Below are 11,841 nucleotides of genomic sequence, written 5' to 3'. Positions count from 1 at the left end.
GATTTAAGATATTTGGGAGTCGATTTATCACTGCCCTTTAAATATCGTGAAATATCAAATAATATACCCACACACATCGCTATCGTATATCGGAATTTAAATCAGTCAAGTGGACTGATATATATTTGAGGAAAAAAGAAGAAGAAGACAAATAATTTATACAATGACTTACTTGTAGTGGTCCACACAATGTGTGGGCCCATCATATTCTATTTTGATCTACAAATAAACTGCAATGGGAGTGAACCCACCATGTATTTTATTTTACAAGTGCTGCTTATTGAGGGTGGGCCTACCGTTTATTTTGTTTCATGGAGATTTCATATGATACGCGCGTACTCCCGTGAAAATACATGGGCACATAAAAAGAACAATAGAGCTCATTCATTTTAATGATTTAAACCATACACTTGGTGCCTCTCGCCTTATATAGATCATGCCCCAAAACAAGGTTTAAAATTTCGGTTTCGGTAACCGTTTCGGACCCCACCAAAAACAGAAATTTCGGTCCGAAATTTCGTAATTTGGTTCCAAATTTTGGACGAAATTTTGTAAAACTTTTTTTTCAATAAATAATGTAATTAAACCGGTCCGAAATTTGGTAAATGATGAAAAATTGAATTTCGGCAATTTTCGGTTTCGGTCCCCACTGGTATCTGAAATTTCGGATTTCGGTCGAAATTTTAAACCATGCCCCAAAATTCTTCTCCTGAGGTTGATCCTAACCCTTTTGGGTTTTATAGGATGTGTCTAGTAAGAATAAAAATCTATTGTAGTGGGTCACCACATCCATAAAATTTGTCTAATAGTGCACTGATATAAAATAGCAGATGCTGGCAAGGAGGATTCAACATGACAATGGCAGTAGACAAGTGGGCAGGAAAATAACAAAAAATTAGACAAAGAAAAAGCCGTGTGGCTAGAGTCAAGTAGCGAGGGTGATTGATATACAGTGTCTATTTGATAATTATTATTCTCTAATACCTTATGAAAATGCAACCACCATCAATATTATGCCCTCCCTGTTCGTTTAAGATTACGATAACAGAGAAACTGCCAAACTGACATTTAAATTTGTGCCCAATAATCACAATCGGTTGTGATAATCTTAAATGAACGGGGCCTAATTATTAGAGACAACTCTACTGATTATTGTGCTGACTCTAGTGAAGAAATAGAATAACCCAGTTGAAGCGTAATGATCATACAATGCATAATTCACTTTCTCTCCCCAAGATCTCAATTTCTCACTAAATTCACCAATGCTCTTCTGTGATTACAGATCTCTCTTCCTCTTCTCCTCTCCTCTCTCTATTCCCATAAAAAAACCCTAACCCTAACGCCTCCATATCTACATTCTTGTAATTCAACCCAACGTCCACCTCCTCCATAAAGAGAAGATTAAAAAACCTTAGAAAACTCATCGAATTATCCGATGAGGGTCTCGAACAGTCTGTTCACGATTGGGGCAACGGCGCCATTCTTCACAGCTGTGTTTGCGTACATCATGACGCTGAAACGAGAAGCTTGGCTTACGTACATTGCCCTCGTCCTTGTTGTTACTGGGGTGATCATTGCCAGCGGGCTAAGAATTCGTTTTGTTGATTTTTTGGAAGCAATTTAACGCCTGATGATTTTGTTTTAGCTGTTGATTGATTAGAATGAAAGTTGTTAATTGTGTGTAATCATTACATTTTATTAAAATTTTAAACTCTTAGCCTATCTAAGGCGGCCCAGTGCACGAGGCTCTCGCCATTGCGGGGTCTGGATGTACGCAGCTTACCCCTGCTTTGCAGAGAGGCTGTTTCCGTGACTCGAACCCGTGACCACTAGGTCACATTGGAGCAACCTTAACTTTGCGCCAAGGTTCGCCGCTTGCCCTCTCGTGAACATCCTTAGGCTATCTAAGGATGTTCTGAAATAATGGAGCAACATCCTTAGCCTATCTAAGGATGTTCTGAAATAAGCAATTTGGGTGTTACAATGTAGTGGCTTACATCAATCAGCAAAGGGGAAAATGTTGTTGATCAAACTAAAGAAAAACCGGTGCAAACCCAGAGGTTCGTCAGTAATTTCAGAGAACTCAGGAACTTAATAGGTTAATATTCCAATTAAAATAACCCAACCGGCAACAAAATCAGATCAAGTATTCAAAGTTAGTCAAATCACATTGGGATGCGTACTCTGACTAAAGATATGAAATACATAAATATGGCTGCAATAATATAGGTCTGAATACAAACTGAGAAGCAATATAATCCTTGAAGATTTTTTTTGCTTATCGATGAGAATGAAAGCTGTTAATTGTGTGCAATTATTGCATTTGATCAAAACTCTTAGCCATTCTAAGGATGTTCCGAAATAAGCGAATGGGTGTCACAATATAGTGGGTTACTTCAATCGGTAAAGGGAGAAATGTTGTTGATCAAACTAAAGGAAAACAAATAACTATACTTGATTTTGCAAGTCTAGTTTTCATACAATTTGTTTATCTATGAATGCAGGGAGCTGCACTGACTTCCTGAATGTTTAATTTTTTTGTCTCCATTGGATTAGATATGCTTCTTTCTTGTTAGTAAAATTTGAAATGGGTTTAATTAGGTATCGCCTGGTTGATGTCTTATTTTTCGTTGCTTTATCTTGTGAGAAGGTTGGGTAGAATTATGAGGCTGCCTGGCAATTCAATTGGAAGGCTGTGGATGGGCTTGTGGACATGGATGATCTTCATAGATTCATTGAGGGAACCTAAATTGTTCTTTATTTTTATTTTTTACGTTTGGATTTTGCTCTTCATCGTCAGAAAAGAAGTGTTAGATTAGGACTTGTTATGTGGATGAATTTGAGTGGGCTAGTGGTGGGAAGGCTTAATGATTTTGAAGGTCTGTCGTTTTTTGTTGGACTATCATTAATTATTCTTGTTTTTTTATGCCTTATCTGTAGGTGAACTGAGTTTCCATCTATTTGGGTTTATAATGTGTGTTGGTGCGACTGCTGCGAGAGCACTCAAGTCAGTTACCCCCCCCCCCCCCCCCCCCTCTCTCTCTCTCTCTCTAGTAGTATTTTAGTTTATACTGTTTTTATATATTGAAACTGCACCAAGTTGGTCCATCCGATGTACCTTTCTCATAGAGCATATCCTTAGCATGTTCACTTGCTTTTAGAATTAGTTTCGTTCTATCATGATTGCTTTAGGGACTTAAGTTTCTAGGCTTAGATTTGAATTGATTCTGAAACTGGAAAACTATACAGAAACAATATTACTCTTTTTTCAGGGAAAAGCTGAACTCCATGAATCTCCTTCTGTACATGGCTCCAATAGCCGTTGTCTTACTTCTTCCTGCAACACTTTTTATGTGGAGGAAAATGTGGTTGGCATCACATTGGCACTTGCAAGAGAAGATATCAGAATAATTTGGTACCTACTCTTCAATTCTGCACTGGCGTATTTGTCAATTTGACCAATTTCTTTGTCACTAAACACACTAGTGCTTTGACTCTCCAGGTATGTGCTCATGATTGAATGCAAGTTTACTTTTCAATATCCTTCATTGATTTTTATGTATCATCAACTTAGATTCATTAATTCTCTAAAGGGACTAAAAGACTCAAGTAGATTACTTGAAATCTCTTAGCCAAATAGCCGAATGCTAGAACAGTCAATAATTTGTGCTATGGAGTGTTAGCTTGGTCACTTGCTTTATATGCGTCATTGCGTTGTGCTACTGAACTTTTTTGCTGTATTAGAAACTCTTTTTTTCTTTTTCTTTTTTTTTGAATGATAGGTATAATATATTAAAAGGGCCAAGGGCCCGAAAGAATGTACATTAGGGAAATACAACTCAGAAAAACATGAAATCAAGGAGGGAGGAAATTTAATCTCTGTACGCTATCTCTAGAAACCCCCTCCTTGGCTAGTTTGTCAGCAACACCATTAGCTGATCTTTTTACATGATAGGCTTAACCATGATTGTCACCGATGATGTCTTGAATTTCATCAAACCATGCAGCAAATCTCCATGGAATTGAGTGAGATCCACAAATCCATCTAATCACATTCTTTGAATCCCCTTCGATTTCAACTTTAGCGAGGTCATCCTTTGATAATAACTTTATACTGAAATGAATGGCTCGCACCTCAACTTCATTTGCATCCGAGATCCCAATACGACCCGAATAGGCCCATATGACTCTTCCAAGATCATCTCTAAGTACGCCTCCAATACCGTATGGCCCCGGATTTCCCAGACTTGAACCACCAAAGTTTAATTTTGAAAATCCATGCATCGGAGGTTCCCAAACTTGATCCATCGATGGGGCTCCCCTAGTCCCACTACAAATCACAGTCCACCCGTGCCAAAGATCGAATGCCGACACAAATGCAAAACTGGGAATGATTCTCACCCAAGAAACAATGAGAGCAATAACCTTGTTAAAGAGAAAGGCAGGTCTCGTAAAGAAACCTTTGAACACCCTTCCAAAGGACCCATTTTGTGGCAAGAAAGAATACCTTCCAAACTCTTTTTTTCTATCATCGATGTTGATGCATTTCATGGTTATATTTTCATTTAAATTTCATTTGTTGGATTAGGGAGAGAAACATCCATAGGCGCTCGCTCATAGTATAGTTTGCATATATTTGATACCTTTAAAATTTCCTACATTGTTCATTGAGGAGGTGGACAGCAAGTTTGATACTTGCTACAGGAGCGGTAGTCATCAATTGTATTTCAGACTTAGTTTCATCTTTTATGGCGTATTGTTATTTTCTTTTGAACAACAATGGTAATATTAAGAAAAAGTACTGTCACTGGACTCTTTTTTAAGAAAAAGTACCGTCACTGGACTCTTTAGTTCCCTTTTGATACTAATGAATTCTGGTTGTTGATGAAAAAAGTTCCTTGGAGGGGAGTAGTGTCACTTAGTTCCTTAGTGGGTTGCACTCCATCTCATGATCTTGGGAACCATTTTTCTGAGTAGCTATTAAAGAGAATATTCTTTTGTTTGGTTATATCTTAAATGGGGAGATTTGGCTCGTGAATGTGTGCGTAATGTGTTAAAGCTAAAAGAGACAGTCAACCATCTTTTCATCCATGTCTTTGTGGTGGCGGGGGTGGAGTTTCTTTGGCGTTAGTTGCATGTTCCCAATGAAGGTAGTGACTTGACGAATTGTTTGGTGGAGAGGAATGATATACATTGGGATTGATTAGGAATGAATCACGAGGTGAATGTGCAAGGCTTAGATTGTAACCTGAGATTGGTGGCCCAAGATTGGAACAGTTGAAGACAAGTATTTGAGAAAATGGAAAGACCCCCTAATTGGTTAATTTTTCTACGAGTTTGAGGCGCAATCCTGGTCCAGCTGGTATTGATGGGGTGGTTAGAGAAAATGAATAGGTGAAATTTACTTAGATTAGGGTTTTATTTTGAGGCTTATGGTGCCTGGATATATGTCATGGCTGGACAAAGGCCTTCTAGAATCCATAATCCTCCTAGTATACAAGTTTTGTGGATTATTCTTTGTAGAATAAACATTTATTTTGAGCGCTTTTGTAGTGTTTTGCTATCTGACACAACCTTATTTTGCCAAGTTATTGCCTTTGATTGCTTTTATCTTTTTGTTTACATGGAGTATCAATTCTTTGATTCTTCTTTTTTCTGCGCCAATTCATGAGCATTGAAGAGGAGTCTGGAGCTGTGGTGATTTAATCTGCTTTCTGATGAGGTTTTGGATTTTTTAAGTGTATCAACCACTGTTTCAAAACACAGATGTGGGTCAAAACGTAGCTAAAGCAAATCCTAGTCGACTTGGTCAAGTACTCAGTCTACGTGGTTGAGTACTCGGTTTACGCGGGGCAAAACATGGACTCGAACAAGAACACAGCCATGGTAAAAAGGAGTCAACTCGGGGGAGTCCACAATGATGCGGGGGACTTTTGAAACTATGGTATCGGCAACTGAGACACTCCTCTAGGTTTTTCTTGGTAGCAGTAAAAACAGCCCATATTGGGTTTTCTCCTCAATAAAAAAGAATGTATGCAGAGGAAAAATAAATTAAATTTGGAAAATCACCTAAGGGGTTAACTATCCCAGTTAGTGGCCATCTCCATGCAACGATTGCCCATTAAATATACCTACACTGTCAACATTTGTGCTCCTCAGTTGCCCCTAATTGTGAAGAATCTCCCAAATTTTGGTTAGGACTTATGGTAGTTGTTATACATGTTCTTGGGTATGAGTAGGGCATCACTCATCTTCCAAAGAACATGTAAAAATAAGCTTTATTATGATTGCAAACCTTAATATTGTGTGTCGCCTTTGAAGGCTTCCCTTTATTCAGCAAATAATTTGTTTGAAATTGACACTGCCATGAACCAAGAATTTGAAACCCACCTACTCATGTAGATATCGTTCCCTTTAAGACATGAATTCATGACTATACTTGGGCGTAAATTCTTAGAAAAGGTTTTAATGGGCAAAATGCTTCATGCACACCCAAAAAGACAGCTATAGACTTGCATAGGGTTGATATCAACCTTTCCAAACACCTATGATGTGACGGAGATCAAGGTTGCAGGGAGGACGCTTTGATACCACTTTGATGTAGGGTAATTCGCCGAAGCGTACGTAAGAAGCATACGAAAGGGTATACTCTAAAAGATTCACAAGCAATTTGACAGGCCACAAGGAGAGAAAAGCAATTAAATGGTGGTTAAAGTTCCAAGTCGCTGTAATGGGAAAGGAGAGTGACAAGGGAAAGAGATCAGGGCAACGGATCAAATAGCACTAATTCTGAATTTCGGCACTAAAGAGATGGAAGACTCAGTTGCAAATAACAATATGTAAATTATTTTTCTTTATAAAAGAAAACATATTGTAGCCCGGGTTAAGATGCTTTCTTAGAAAACCCAGGGAGAACATATGTCCACTAAAACAAGATTTTCAGTGGCACTAATTCGTGTTCAACAGAACCGAAAGTGATTTGCAAATCCACAAACAACAAAGCTCGATTTTGCAACCCCAATCGCCAAATGAATTCCAGGTTTCATTATTCCTCAAGTCTTGAGAATCAGCTTAGCAATGGTTAAAAATGAGGCATTAATAACCAGATATCAGTATTTATTGGACTGTCAGTTGGAGCTGGACAAGAAACAATTGGGGAAGCTCACATGTCATTGCTCACGTGATCCAAAAGTTTTCTAAGAGAAACCTTAATAAAGATGATGAAATGTTTCTGTCCTCTAGTCATTAGAGGGTAAAGCTAGAATTCCACCAATGGATTTCACCATCATTTGTTCTTAGATTTGTGGCTGAGCTTTAGAGGCTCAAATTCACACAAGTAGGTCGGTTACGCTCCAATTTCAATCTAGCTTATTCATGCTCTTGAGCCTTATAGGAATTTCATTTGTAAGCTAGATACCACTGATCTGGTAATTGAAACCTATGCTCATACAATTAGTGGATTCCATAGGAAGAGACGGAACAGATCCTTGAGTTCAATGAGACGAGCAGCAACTATTCTCCTATCTTGTCAACACATGCCTTAAAATTTGTGTCTCATTTAAACTGGAAAAGTGATTGCAACAAATGCACTTCTTCCAATGATGAAATTCCAGAAAACTTACCGGAAGAGTGATGATCTAATGTATATTACCAATTTTCAGCTGAAAACTTCAAGAGAAAACAAGCTCCAACTCTGCATAGTTTGCACGAACCAGAAAATCCGTGCTCTGAGATTCTTCCTTTTCCGATCAAACAGATTCGTCACTAAGAGGTGCTTCTTTGACAAATTCTTCAATAATTGGTAATCAAACTTGCAATGTGTTCCAAGAATGTCTAAAATCGGAGATGGATCCTTGATTCACAAGGATATATTGGATCGTAGTAGGTTAGGGAGAAGGGTTAATATAGGTAAGAAGACTTAGAAACTAATTAGAATTACAAATTTTAGGAATTTACAGTTTCATATGTTTTAATCATGTATATTTAATTTTTTTCAGAAAAAGAACCATATAATTTCCATTTGGAACTTAAAATGAATTTTCCAGTTTTAAATGCACTTTTTTTTTTTTCAATTACGCTTCTTCGGCATTGTCAAAAGGAGAAAATATATCCTTAGGAAGAAATAATCACCGAAACAGGAAGCATACTCTTTTCTTTTCTTTTTCTTTTTTCTTTTTTGAATGGTGGGAGCATACTCTTAATTAAGAGGAAATGTATAAGAAGCATTTGGGAAGCGTGCGCTAAATTTAGGAAGGGAGAAGAACTTATCTTCCGAAGTGAGTTTCCAGGGAAGTGAGCTTCCCATCGAACGAGTAAGTTTCTGGTAACTACGGTCTATAGACTCGTTGACTCGGTAGCAAGGTTTAAAATTTCGGTTTCGGACCTTGAAATTTCGAAATTTCGGTCGAAATCTGGTACAAAACCCGAAACTAATATTTTATTCAATATTAAATTTCGGCCGAAATTTCAGTGAAGTATTAAATTAATTTTCCACTTCAGGAATTTCCATTATTCTTCTCTGTCACCCAGCCTTTTAAAGTCGATGGTGATGTAACAAGAAGTCCAAAAACAAAAGGACTTTACGGTAACATTAAGTTTATCATTTAATGCAACATTTAATGCAATACCAATCCCCCAAAAAAGATCGTTTTTTTCTGCTTTTACCCATCAGGTCATCATTCCCTCCTAGCCCTTTCTCCAGTTTGAACTTTAGAGAGAGAGAGAGAGAAATTAATGGGGTTTTTGCTTTAAAAAAAAAAGATTTTTTGGGTAAATTTCGGAAAATGACCATTTCGGTTTTTATTGATTTCGGTGTCGGTCTCCACGGAAATCCGAAATTTCGGATTTCGGTCGAAATTTAAAACCATGCTCGGTAGAACTCTGGATTGAGTTGGCCCAGCTCACCCAGATGAGTTGCCTCACCATTTGGCACTGTGAGTTCGCTCGTTCGGGACGATTCCACAGTTTGTGAAGAGTCTTGCCCTCCCATACTCTACTGCCGGACTGCTTAGTTACTTGTTGAACACTCACTACCAAAAACTTTTGATGCCACCCTGGTTTTTTGCAGAGTTGACTTTATATCCCATATGAAAGGTGGTTTTCCATATTTCATGGAGTCTCCACCATGGTTTTAAATTTCAACCGAAATCGGTGAGGACCGAAACGAAAAGGTACCGAAACCGAAATTCGTTCGAAATTTCGTCAAAATTTATAATAAAACAATAATTTTTAATTCCGTTAAAGAATTTAAAATGAAATTTCATCCTAAAAATCTGGCTTTTCGTTAGCCAATACCAAATTTCCTCCGAAATTTCAGGATTTCGGCTGAAATTTCGGTTTCGGATAAGTCTCAAATTTTAGCTGAAACCGAAATTTAAAACCATGGTCTCCACAACACTTATCCATATCATTAGCATGCACAGTCCTCGACCTTGGACTTTTTCCTGTTGGGTGTCACTGTTGCCTTTGTTTGTAACTGTCTATTTGCTGGCCCATAAACACTTAGGATTACCCATCCTTTGAGAGATTTTGGGTGATGGCCCATCTTGGTGGAGCCCAACTGATTGATGTTGTGAAGGATAGGATTGCCTTTGATGCATGGATTTGTTTGATGTCCTTTTATGATTTTTTTCCTGTTCCAGAACTCCTGCCCCGAAGCTGTTAAATAAAATATCTGGTTTGATCACAAGAGAACAATTTCAAACAGTATACCTTGGGCATATATCCATCCCAGTCCCCTCTTATAATATTCTGTGTTCTCTGCATTTTTTTGCTCATCAGTCATCACTCAAGAGCAAAAAATAGAAAATCCCGAATTGAAAGCATGGATGCTAGTAGCAATTGGCAAAAATGGCCTTTTTGCGGCCTGTTTGATGAAAGTTGTATATTACATTCAGTGAGAAATCTGTATCAGTTCTTACTTATGTTCATTGCTTCATTTTGTGCTACAGCAATGAAAAGAATTTGTTTCATTTTTTACTACAGCAAAGAAAAGAATTTGTTTACTCCTTGTTACCAATATGTATTAAAGTTTTGGTGCAAAAACTTTTTATTTTTCTTGAAGAGATCATTGGTGGGATCAAGGATTAGCGAGCGGCTGACCATATTCTATCAATTTTTCAGGTACTGGGGAATGCAAAAGGTGCTGTAGCTGTAGCTGTATCGATTATAATATTCAGGAATCCTGTCTCTGTCACCGGGATGCTGGGGTACGCACTCACGGTATTCGGGGTAATTTTTTTACAGTGAAGCAAAAAAACGAAGCAGATGAGACCTCCGAAAATAGTGAGCAGGTGCGGATTTTTGTTTTTTGCTTATGTGGGTGTCAACAACGTGTTGGAGAAGGGGTTTGAGTGTTCCCCGTAACTAATGCATTTGTTGCACCCTATTCTTTTGCTGGAAACCGGGAAAAGGGTTTCCGCTTGTATCAACAATGACCGGTTAACTTGTAGGGAAATTTGAATAAAATTGACTGGCCACACAATTTTCATTTTTTTGGAGCATTTTTCTCTATATCTTGGTGGCAATGGAGGAATGCCTGTAATTCATTGGAGGGAATTGGGTCTGCTCAATCAGTCTATTTTAATCTCTGTGTCATCTCTTTTGATTATCTAATGGAATATGCTCCTCCAGATAATTGTGTTTCCACCATCAATATGTAAGTCAGGTATCATTAATTAGAATAGCCCATTAAAGGTTTGTGTATCCATGTGCTTTGTTGTCTATGAGGTGTCAAATCTCGTTAAGTCAGTTATTGCTATGGGAAATGATATTTGCACTCCCATGTTTTGATAATGGCACTTCTCACTTTATTAAATACTTCTCAAATTGTTTGCTGATGGTCATTTTGGAAATGTTAGAGCCTTTCACAGCTTCTCGAACTGTGGCTCATTCCAGCTCCAACAAGATTTCAGGCGTTTGGATGGATAGCTTGCCGGAACAAGATCCAGATCATTGTCAAATGCTCATAGCCGACCAGAACAGGATCCAGAACATCAACCATCTCCGTCATTGTCAACTGCTCGTAGTCGATCATTGTGCCCTGTGTGGGTGTTGGTGAGTCAGTGGATCATTTGTTTATCCACTGTAGCTATGCTAGAAAAGTACGGGGCAAACTTTTGGATCTTTTTGGGATTTTGTGGGTTTTCCTAGCTCATATCACGGATCTTCTTGACAATTGGCTTTTTGCACCGTGGCCTAGTAAGCGAAGAATCCTATGGAAAGAAAGGAATCCTCGCATGTTTAAGAATGTAGTCAAAAGTGCAACCTATTCCTATGCTAAGATTATATCTTTAGTCATTGCCTAGGCTAAAGTTCTCCCTTGTTTCAGTTTGTACTCGGCCACATATATTCGACGATGCTGGAGAGAGATTTGCTCTAGCAGAGATCTAGAAGAGGTTGTAGCCCCAAGATGGCAACCACCTGACCCGGGTTGGTTAAAGCTAAATTTTGAGGATTCTAGTTTGGGTAATCCAGGGCCCGCGGGTATCTGAGGTCTTCTTAAATACGAAAATAGTTTCACCTAGTGGGCCTTTTCTGGGCCGATCGTTCTTAAGGATTCAAATGAGGCAGAAGTCAGAGCGGTTCTTCAGGGTATTAGATTGGTGGCGGACGGAGACATGGGCAATCTCATAGTCGAGGGTGATTCCCTAAATGTTATTAGCTGGCTGGATGGGAGATTCCTTCATCCGTGGAGATTTTTAGAGTTTATTGATGAGATCTTCAATAGTACGGAGCGTCATATTGTTCATTTCCATCATGTTTGGAGATCGGCCAGTGGAGATTCAGATCCGTTTGCTCGGGCAAGGATATCTAGATTGGCTCTTGAGATTTTTTATTTTC

At 38.4% G+C, this 11,841-nt stretch overlaps 1 pseudogene; it reads left to right on the top strand.

Moving 5' to 3' along the window:
- The first annotated feature begins 1,435 nt into the window (after positions 1-1,435).
- LOC143879123 (putative sugar phosphate/phosphate translocator At3g11320) lies at positions 1,436-10,270 on the top strand (annotated as a pseudogene).
- Positions 10,271-11,841: the final 1,571 nt, after the last annotated feature.

This window comes from Tasmannia lanceolata, unplaced genomic scaffold (assembly GCF_043159265.1).
Source record: "Tasmannia lanceolata isolate RefF3 unplaced genomic scaffold, GAP_Taslan_0.1 ptg000006l, whole genome shotgun sequence".
Classification (NCBI taxonomy): Eukaryota; Viridiplantae; Streptophyta; class Magnoliopsida; order Canellales; family Winteraceae; genus Tasmannia; species Tasmannia lanceolata.
This window is presented reverse-complemented; position numbering and strand designations above follow the sequence as displayed.